We start from the raw sequence: 11,779 nt of genomic DNA on the forward strand, positions 1-11,779 counted from the left end.
GGCTGAGAGCACTCACGGACAAAATGGCCGGGCTGGCCGCATGGAAAGAAGACGGAAGTGGAGGTGGATGAAACAGCCATGGCAGACGCAAAGGCAGTGGTGAGCGTTTTGACTTGTGGGTCGACGTCGCAGCAAGCAAGGACCCACTCGTGCAGAGCTTTATCACGTATGGGAAGGACTACGGCTCGGAATGGCGCAAGGCATCCATCTATGATAAGTTCTTTGGCCAGCGCAAACTGGGCATCCTCGCTGGAAATCTTCCGCTGACAGGCTTCCAGGACGCGGGCGACAAATGCTGGGAAAGTCTCATTAGAGTCTTGAAGCAGTTGCGCGAGCTTGGTGGGCTGCTTGGTGGAGACTAGAGAGAAAGACTGCTGGACGAGGACTTTTACCTGGTGCCAAAACCCTGGGTCAATTTGGAGGTAAGAACAAGGGTCTGCATAATTGTTGGTCCCCGTGTATGCATCGGAGGGATCGAGGACGCCAGCTTGGGCATTCTCCACGATTTGTCGGTCAATGGCCGCTTGGTAATGGGCGCGCCATTCAATAAATTGACCCGGCGTCAGGATGGCACGGGCTAGTGCAATCCAGTCGTAGGGGAGGACGAGCTGGGTCCCCAACTCCTCGAGTAGTTGCTGCGCATAAGGGCTGCCAATGCCACGTTCCTTCACAGCTTTGCGGAGGGTTCTGACCTCTTCCGCTGTAAAGGGTAGCCAAGTTTGGGGTCGCTGTGGCGTGGGCTGCGGATTCAGCGGATACAGCTGAGGGGTTTGAGAAGGTGTGGCACCGGGGACTGATGGAGCAGCCAAGGCAGGTGAAGGGCTATTGCCGTATGGCGGCGGCAAGGGATAAGCGGAACACGGGTAAGAAAATGGCGGCTTAGCAGCTTCCGGGCAACAACAAAATGGCGGCAGGACCCTTCCGGGCGCTGGCAAAGATGGCGAAGCTGCAACATCCGGCAGCGGACAAGATGGCGCGAGGGGTGCTTCCGGTTTAGTGGAAGATGGTGACCACGCAGTTTCCGGGCCTGAACCGGATGTTGACTGGGCAGGAAGAGGCGGGTAGAGGCGGGAAGAGGACACCGGCGAAGAAGAAGCCGGATGCGCGCCATCTTGGGCAGAAGTGGGGGAAGAAGGCGGAAGTCTGCCATCTTGGGGAGCGGCAGGAATGGTTTCTGTCTGCTGCGGGGAGCTCAGGCGGGGAGGTTCATGCTCGAGAGCGGCAGCAAGTTGGTTAGACAGAGAGTCAGTGTCGGCGGACTCATCGGGATCACAGTCTAGAGGCCGTTTGGGAGAAGCTTCATAAACGGCTTCGGTTGGAGCGCCAAGGAGACAGGCGCGAATGGCAACGAGAACGGGTAAGAGGCCTGCTGGGAAGGTGCGTTTCTCCTGCTCCATGGTGGAGGTGACTCGATCTATGAGTCGCGAGTATGTGTCCGGGCTCCAGAGTTGGCAGGTGGCGAGCCACAGATTAAAAGGGAGCAAGAGATCCCAGTACTTTTGGAGCTGCCGCAAGGAGACGCGGACTCCATTGGCATCGAGCAGGGCAGCGAGGGCCCTGACTTGTGGCGCCTGACGCAATGACAAAGAGGCGCCCATGACGGGATAGGGACGGGACGACGGCGAGGGGTCCCTACCTGGAGAGGAGGATGATCACAGCAGCAGCAGCAGCAGAGAGGGGCCGGGGGAGGAGCCGCCATGTTGGGCGCCAGTTGTGGCTGAGCATGAGGATTTCGACCTCGCTCAGGCCCAAGAGTCGGGGGGGCTTGCTCCTGCCTAGCAGCCGGCGGGGGGTGCTCCAAGAGGGAGCACCAGTTCTCCAGGCATGGGGGACGCGCGGTTGAGGAAAAACCACGGAGACCGCTTGAGCGCAAGAACAGGTCTGCTTTATTGCGGAAGTACACTTAGTTATATAGGGTTGGGTAGAGGGAGGAGTGTGATGAAGGGAGGGCTGGCTACGGGGCGGCTGTGGATAGGCTGAAGCTGATGGATAGACCTGAGGTAAGCAATTACTGGGGAAGAGGGCAGATTGTAGGTTGGCAGTATGGGCGGGACTGGCGGGAAGGACAGCGGGGCTGGAAGGGGAGGAGGGGTGAAGAAAGGCGGCAACAGGGCAATTATGGATTTTAGTCACCATTGAATTTTCTGCAGTGATAAATAATAGATAGCTGATTATAATTACATGAATCAGAGAAGTTGCCATCAGCAATGAGTGATGCTTCATGCAATCAGTTGAAAGCCTTAAAAGGGAAAATGATTTCAGCAATGAATTAGAATTTTCCAGCTCATCTTTGGACAGCCACCATCTCCCAGAACTCATCAAGGACCTTCATTGGACTTTCATTGGAGCCCTTAGGTTGCAGCCTGCCTGCAGCATCTGGACTTATGCATCTGCATTGTCACATGAGAGACCCTGATAAAATCTCTTACTATTGACAGATATTTCTTGCTGATTCTGTTTCCCTAGAGAACCCTGATTAATACAGCTGCCAATGAGTGAATTAAGCTTTAACAACAAGAGGACTTGAAATAATTTCCAGTATGCATGGGTACCCACAAAACAGTTACAATGACCAAATCACCTATTTTATTTTAGTTTTTAAAGATTTATTTGTTTCTCTCCCCTTCCTCCCCTGCCCACCCCAATTGTCTGTTCTCTGTGTCCATTTGCTGTGTGTTCTTTTGTCTGCTTCTGTTGTTGTCAGCAGCACGGGAATCTGTGTTTCTTTTTGTTGCATCATCTTGTTGTGTCAGCTCTCTGTGTGTGCGGTGCCATTCTTGGGCAGGCTTAGGCAGGCTGCACTTTCTTTCAGGCTGGGCAGTTCTCCTTATGGGGCATACTCCTTGCACATGGGGCTCCCCTATGCGGGGGCATCCCTGCATGGCACGGCACTCCTTGCGCACATCAGCACTGTGCATGGGCCAGCTCCACACGGGTCAAGAAGGCCCAGGATTTGAACCATGGACCTCCCATGTGGTAGATGGATGCCCTATCTATTGGGCCAAATCTGTTTCCCCAAATCACCTATTTTATAGGTTACCAAGTCCAGGAGAAGGTATAAGAAAGAAAAACCACCTGGTGTTTTCTTCTGACATTCAACCCCCAGGCTGCTGGCCAGATAGAAAGAAAGAGTGATGTTTCAAAAACAATAGCTATAACAGTTTTCTACAAACCATTCATTGCATGGGCAGCACCTTGTTTACAGAAAGCAATTAGACTAATGAATATTGTGCTGACAACTGAGCAAACCTAAGCAAGTAAATGTTTCAGATCCCTCATTCCTGCCTATCAGAAATAAAAATAGAAGTAACTTTGGAACAAGGTATTCCTCAGATTATAACAGAACAGGGCCTTGTATTAGATTGCCACAGGTCAGGCCCAAAGGCACCCACCGAGTTTGGTGGAGTTTATGCTGGAAACCACCACGCAAGAGGATTGGCATTCTTATTCCCTGGGAATATGGAAAGGGATTAGCAATAACTCTCTTACTATATGTACATCAGGTCCCTGCTGCTGTAGTTCACAGGCTTCATCCTCTATAAAATCTGGAGTGGAAGTTGCTTAATGGCACAATGCACTGGATCTTTTACATAACATCCTACTCAATGCCATAGAACTTTTGGGGACTTAAGTTTGTACACCTCCCTGGGAAGAAACTAATATTGAAAACTATCTTGTCAGGAGATGTGGCAGTAACTTACATATTACCAAATGGTCATGGCCACTCCATGGTAGTTCCTACTAAACATCTTGTATTCTTTCCCTTGGTTAATGTTTCTAATCTTTCCAGGAGAAGGAAATGAATTCCTGAAATGCACAAACTGACATAGATACAACACATAATCAGATTGATTTCTGGGTGTGTTTTGGGTCTGAGACCCTCAGTGGGGAGTCAGGGTCATTAGCAAAGAAAAAGGCATGTGGAGCCAAGGGACTTATACATACTGAGTTTATTCCATGCTCTTTCCCTTCCTCTGCTCTCTCTCTGCTTCTGTTCCTTTAAGCTTTCTTTGTTCTCTCCACTCCTCTGTTTACAAGGGGCCTCCATTTATATTACTACCATCAGAATGTATGATAGGGTCTTTCATACCTTTCATGTTATGTATACTGATTAGATGGTGGATGGCTCAGTCAGGATCAAGTTCATCCCTGGAAGCTGAGTGCAGTTATGCTGTGTCACTGGGTCCTGGATATAGCAAAGTATCCAGGATGGTTAGACTGCTTAACTATTGGGCTCTAGCTACCCCTACTTTCTACCCCTTAAATGGCTGGTATCTTAGGGGTTCATTGCCATGGGGCTGCACCCTGGGCCCAAAAAACCACAGCAACATTATAAGGCACAACAAAACATAACCAAGAATATTACAAAACCAATGCCTATTAACACAACCCATTTCCAAATGGATTCCAGATGTTCCCACCAATAACCGGTTTGATTATTAACTACAATGCAATTACAAAGAAACCAGGGGGTCCATCCTGCTATTCTTTAGAAATCATTGGCATGTTGTTCAATGCACTGGGATACTATTTTCCTTAATGTTAAGTGTTCAGCTGGAAGCCACCCTCACCCATTATAGATAGCATACCCCATTGGGATATTGTCCATATTTTTGTGGAGTAGTACTTCTACTTGTCTTTGCATTGTCTCCCACTCTGGTGTGGACCGGTCGGTTGCCTGAAGCCATGTCTAATTAGCCTCAGTCACCTGGGCAATGATCCACAGAAAGCCTTCTGCTCCTTCTGTGGGTAGGTCAGTGCATATCCAGCACTGACTTATGTTTTGACCATGGGCCCTCAGCAGATTTGCCTCTCCCTTCTTCCTGATTTCTCCTCAAGCCACCTGGTATGCTCCTCAAAGTTCAAAAAAGGGGGTTCAGACTATAGAACCCACACTCAGGGGATCCCTCCTCACCCTTCAACCAGAACCCTCCCACTTTTGGAGTTTGTCTCTCCCAGCTGACTGACTGGCAAGAGTCAGGGAATGCTGCAGCTTCCTGCCCTGAAGGAGGGGCTCAGTCTTCTCGCAACTCCTACCTGGAGTGCCAGAAACATATGGTTTTATCTTGAGTAATCTCTCTTTTTATCACACCCTTGCTCCAGATCAATACCCTGAAGCCTCCTACATTGGGGATTCCCAAAACAGCTGACTCAGGCATGATTTTGCTTCCACTCAAGTTTTTTGTAGGAGAGATGATGTAGGTGTGCTGACTCTGGGACCATCTTTACCCTCCTCCCCAAAGGCAATTTTTTTCCAAACAAAAACATATTCATCACCTCTGATGGTTGATATAAATTTAGACAAAAGTCTAATAGAAAAATCAATTATACTTATGTCCTTCATTGTCAGAAAGATATAATTTCTGATAAGTGGAATGAGGCATGAAAAAATCTGTTGAAAATTCTCTGTAGAAAGTGACTACTTCACCTCATTATATCATTTTTTGTTCTATAGTGATTCTTTAACCACATCCCTATATCCATTACCCTTATGACTATCATGATAGAATGACAGAATGATATTGTGATAAAATATATTTGAGGCTTGGGGAAGGGAAATATTCTTTTCAAATTAATGTTGGAAAAATGAAAGTAAGATTTAATCATCTCAAGGTGAGAGGATTAAACGTGAGCAGAGGAAGTGCCAATAAAGATGAAAACGTAAAAGTTTGGGCACAGGAGTCTTATTGCCTGGGTTCAAACCAGCCATTTATTAGCTGCATGAATTTGGCAAGCTATTTAATCTCTCACCCTAGTGTACTCATCTATAAAAATATTATCTATTGCTTAATATTAGTGGAGATTAAATTAATATTTATAAATTTCTAGACCAGTGCTTGACACATTAAATAGACTGTGTAAGTGTTTATCAATTTTAGGTACTGATTACTTTCCTCATTCTTTTTAAAATATGAACAACATGTCCCTGAAGGCACGGAGTCAACTTGTGTTCCCTAGTCTCCTTAATGTTGATATAAATTACAGCTCCATAGTTCTCTCTCAGAGGAAGGACATGAGGAGATACAACATTCTCCTTGGAAGCAAAGAGGCAAATTCTTCTTTGGAATTTTACCACTGAGGTGAGAGTTGAATGGGAATTGCTGGATTGAAGAAAAAGGCCAAATCACATGATGTATGAAAAGATTTTCTGAAGATGAAGAATAGTTATTTTTCACAAAGGCACTGAAAGATTAATAAATAAATTGGGACTTAAATTCTATCATAATATCTAGTTGCTTGAGAAAAGAAGGTTTAGCTCTCTCTCTCTGTATTTTCCCCCTGCATATTAGAGTGTTCCCAGGTAGAAATCAAATGAGTTTCTCAGTGTGCAGATACAAGGATAGTGGATGTGAATAATCAGGACTGGGAGACTGTAACCCCAAAGAACTCCATATTATATGACATTCCACCTTTGCAAAAATCAGTACTGTCTGTAAAGGCAAGTTGTAGGAAAATTATCTACTAAATAGACAAAATTTCTAACTCATATTGAAAATACCTCAAATTACTCATACTGGTCTCTCCTGCTCATGACACCAATTCCTCGGTCTTTGTCCTAACAAGCTTCATTTTCCAGAAACTGCAATATGCTGGGCTCTCTATCCCTTTCTCTTGCACCCATGTGATGGTACTCTCAGGGAACAGCCTGGTCCTCCATATGATCTGGTCTGAGCCGAGCCTTCATGAGCCCATGTTCTACTTCCTGGACGTGCTGGCCCTCACTGTCCTGTGCATGGGCTACCCACAGTACACATGGTGTTGGGAGTCCTGTGAGGGCTCAGCCAGGAGATTGGTCTGGATGCCTGCATTGCACAGATTTACCTTATCCATGGTCTGTCAGTCACAGAGTCTGGAGTCCTCATTGGCAATGGCTTTTGATAGGTTGACAGCAATCTGCAATCCTCTGAGATATACATCTATACTAACCAATGCCAGGATCATCAAAATTTGGCTGGGAATATTAGGAATAAGTTTTATATTCATCATTGCTCCCATAATCTATTTTAGGGGGGAGTATCCTGTTCATTACTGCTCCCATTGTCTGCCTAAAGTTCTTCCATTACTGCCATCCCCACATCCTCTTGCACTCTTTCTGCCTGCACCAGGACCTCCTCTGGCAGGCCTGCTCTGACATGAGATTCAACAGCTTCTATGCCTTAGGCCTGGTGATTTGCACCCAGCTTTTGGATTCAGCACTCATCCTCATCTCCTGTATATTAATCCTGTACTGAGTCTTGGCTATTGCATCTCAGGAGGAGTGGCTCAAGTCGTTGCAGACCTGTGTCCGCAACACCTGTGCAGTCTTGGTTTTCTACATACCAATCATCGGTCTGACTATGGTGCACTGATTTGAGAATCATCTCTCTTTTGTTGTACATGTCCTCATGGACAACAACTACATCATCTTCCCACTGGTGATGAACCCAGTCATTTACAGTGTGAAGACCCATGAAATCATAGCAGGATTCAAAAGTGGCTCTCCATGAAGAGGTAGTGAAATATTTTAGATAGTATGTGGGGTAAGTGGCTTAGATGCAGAAAACTGTGGCAGGAATGGGGAAGGGGAACAATTAATTAAGGAAGCTGAAAACAAGGCAATTGAGCATGAATATATAAGTTTCAAGTGTGGTAACAAAATACAAGCTTTTTAATCCACCAATAATGTTGAAAGTTCTGATAATAGCCATTCATTGTATGTCTCTATAAATTCTGCCTAGGAAAAATAATATTTATAATTGTTCAGAAACATTTGATTTGCAACATATATCTACAAGGAAGTCATGCAAAAAGTTTATATCTATCAATGAAGGCAGAATGTCATCACCAATTGGTGATGTTGCCTTGATCTACATAAACATAAAATATTTGGATGATAAGAGGGATAAGTGGTTTAGATGCAGAAAACAGTAAGCAGGACCCTCACCTCCCCACTTCTCTTCCCTTCTCTTCCCACCTCATTACTCCCTAAACAGACAACTCTGTTTTGACTGTCAGAAGGACATTTATAACAACATTTACATGTATAAAAATGGCCACCAACCTCACTAAATTTCAGTTTTAGATAAATCGATGTTTTGTTGCTATTCAGAATGAATGCTTCACTCATTTACTTTATGTGATCTTCTGTCATATTTTCTTGATTTGGTAAGTATCAGATAGGCAAGACATTTTGAAGGGGCCTTTCATTATGGTGGGGAAAATATGTATTACTTAATAACTAGTGTGAGGTGAGCTGGCTAGTAATTAGGGAAAATAACAAATAATAAAGCCTAGTCTCTACTGTAAAACTTGTGAACCTACAATTCATGAAGAACTTCAAAGGGAGAAATAAATTGTTTTCCTTCTTCTTTTTTATTTCAACACACATAAACATCATCTTCATCATCTTTATCATGAATTACAGGACAAATGCAAACATAGATGCTTTAAGATACAGCTAACCTTGAGGACTTCTTGGAACTGTTCCTATGATTTTTTTCAGAACAAACATGGTACTCGTTTTATCTCCTTAAAATATTTCTCCAAATATTCTAACTCACAGTTATTTTTTCCCTTCTAGATGGGAGATTATGAATCATCAATCTCATGACTCAATTTTTATACCAGGTGTTCCTCAAGGAGCAGCACTGGTTTGAACTATGTGAAGTGAATTAATATATATGGGTATATAAGAAACAAGCTGATCAGAAGCTAACATAAACATGTGTAATGGGATAGTTTTTGAATTACAATCTTAATCAGAATCTGTGTAAGATAGTGATAGATAAAGACTTGGCAAAGACCTGTACACAGGTCAAGTGTTGGCTTGTTATAAGATTTCTTAGGAGTCCTTACTTAGGTTTTGGAAATTCAACACTTGAAGAAATCATAAGTTATGTGGTGGAGTAGTCAATAAAAATAACTTCTGGCCTTCAAGAGTAATACGTCTTTGAGGCCATGTCATCATGTTGGTCATTTTTCATTTCCATATTAAAATACCCTTAATAGCTTATAAAAAGAGAATGGCCTCTCCAACAAATGGTGCCTGGAGAAATGGATATCCATATGTAAAAGAATGAAAGAGGATTACCATCTCACACCTTATACAAAAACCAACTCAAGATGGATCAAAGTCCTAACTATAAGAGCCAAGACCATAAAGACTTTGGAAAGCAGTGTAGGGAAACATCTACAAGACCTTGTAATAGGAAATGGCTTCATGAACTCCACATCAAAAGCACGAGCAGTAATAGAACAAATAGATAAATGGGACTTCCTCAAAATTAAAACCTTCTGCACCTCAAAGGAGTTTATCAAGAAAGTGAAAAGAGAGCCTATACAATGGGAGAAAATATTTAGTAACCATATAATTGATAGGATACTTATAACCTTCATATTTAAAGAACTCCTATATCTCAAAAATAAAAAGACAACCCATTTAAAAAATGGGGAAAAGATTTGGACACATGCTTCTCCAAAGAAGATATACAAATGGCTAAAAAGCACATGGAAAAAAATGCTCAAAATCACTAGTTTTTAGGGAAATGGAAATCAAAACTACAATGAGATACAATCTTACTCCCATAAGATTGGCAACTCTCAAAATAAACAGATGAATATAAGTGCTGAAGAGGATGTGGAGGAATGGGCACACTCATCCACTGCTGGTGGGAATGCAGAAGGATCCAGCCATTCTGGAGGACAGTTTGGGGGTTTCTCAAAACCTAGCTATAGATTTGCCCTATGACCCAGCAATTCCACGCTGAGTATATGCTCAGAAGAACTGAAAACAAGGACAAAAACTGATATCTGCACAACAAAGTTCATAGCAACACTATTCACTATTGCCAAAAGTTGGAATCAACCCAAACGCCCATGAGCAGATGAATGGATAAATAAAATGTGGTGAATACATTTTGGAGCACTGCTGCACCACATGGATAATGGTTTACATTTTAGTTTACACTCTCCCCCAGTCCAACCAGTGGGACATGGCAAGACATACAATGTCCAGTAACTGTCTCTGAAGTACCACCCAGGACAACTCCAAATCCTGAAAATGCCCCCACATCATATCTCTTCTTCCCTCTCTCTACCCTCAGCAGCTACTCTGACCACTTTCTCCACTTCAATGCTACAATTTCTTCCATTACTAATCACAATAGTTCCAAAGTAGAATATCAGTAAGCCCACGCTAATCCATACTCTATTCCTCCATCCTGTGGACCCTGGGATGGTTATGTCCACTCCACCTCTATATCAAGAGGGGCTGTTAAAGGAGGTGATTTGTTTGAAAAACTCCAAATCATTCCAATTTTAAAATTTATGAATAGGAATTCATCCCTATGTCATCCAGAGAACACAGATTAAGGTTTGGAAGTGATGCCTTGATTTGTGGGGAAATATTTGGGAATACTTAGAACACTTACAAATTTTATATTTAGGCTTGATTTAGACTATGGCTAGGCATCATCTACATAATTTATCTGCTTTCACTTTTGAAATAAATAGACCTTGATACATACTCTTCTCAGGCCTAAAAATGATCTATAGTTCTTTGCTTGTGTATACTTAGTGGAAAATGTGAAATGTCCTGAGCAACAGCCTTTATATGGCAATGAAAATCTTGGATTGTAGTCCTCTTTCTATCTCTGCTGCATGCTATGTCACTTATATCCAAATGTATCTATGATATGTCATGAAATCCCTTGGACATTTCTCAACAGATTCCCACTCCCTCATATTTTTCTTGTTTCAGCTGCCCAAGAGTATGTAAAATTTGAACTTCTAACTTTCTACATAAGTAAATAACCCTGATATCTACACAATGATTATACTTCGCAAAGCTGCCTCTGAATGGAAACCTTTGGTCTATAGCCATTCATGTAACCTCAATTTTATTCCTTACAACTTCTTCCTCATTGCTCCATTATAGACAGAACTCAAGCCCTCACTTTTCCTATAACAGGTACACCTGAAACCCTTTAATTTTATTGAACAATGTTTTTATTCTGTCATTAAAATCCATGTGTGTGGGATAAAGCTTAGACTGAGGGTTCACCCATGAAAATTTACCTGAAGAACCTATGTCAGATTTGGATTACTAATCTATCTACCTTGGTAACACACCATAACTATGGAGCTGTCATCGCATATCTGGATAGGGATTGTTTCCCGCATGAAACACATGTTTAAAAATTACTTCGCCAGAAGGAAATGCAAGGTAAGGAGAGATGGTTTCGGTAGTAGAGTCATAGCCCTCAACAAAAGCCCAAAGTTATTTGGTATTTTATCAGAGGAGTATTAATATACAATGTAGATATATTCATTCCTGCTGGTCTCAAGTGAATGGAGTCTACAGAAGAGAGAGAACATGGGGAGAGAGGTAAGGCTGAAGGCATTCAGGACTCTGGTTTATCTTTGGGTGGAAGAGCACTTTAGGCTTTTTTTATTCTCATTTTCTTAAAATGACGAGAAGAGAAAAGAGAATGTGGAATGAGAGGAAAGGAGAGCATGCTGATACGTTTGGTCTTATCACAGCGATGGTGTCCAATATCAAGCCTTCCTATAATGGGAAGGAATGAAAGTGGCTGGATAATTTGGCTAAAGTGCATGTGGTGAATATTTTCATGCGTTTCCATATTAAAGGGCTCTCATTCACTTTAAACATTGACAAATAAGCTGTAGGTGTTGATTCTCCTGATTCAGTTATTCAAGAAATTTGTCAATGTATGAGGACAGGACATACAAGTGTGCAAAAAGTATTGTATCGAAAACTATTGCCCACTTACAAACAAGA

The 11,779-nt window shown here is 42.9% G+C and overlaps 1 pseudogene; it reads left to right on the top strand.

The window, feature by feature from the left end:
- The first annotated feature begins 1,341 nt into the window (after window positions 1-1,341).
- LOC105746425 (olfactory receptor 51V1-like) lies at window positions 1,342-7,495 on the top strand (annotated as a pseudogene).
- Window positions 7,496-11,779: the final 4,284 nt, after the last annotated feature.

This window comes from Dasypus novemcinctus, chromosome 10, assembly GCF_030445035.2.
Source record: "Dasypus novemcinctus isolate mDasNov1 chromosome 10, mDasNov1.1.hap2, whole genome shotgun sequence".
Taxonomy (NCBI): Eukaryota; Metazoa; Chordata; class Mammalia; order Cingulata; family Dasypodidae; genus Dasypus; species Dasypus novemcinctus.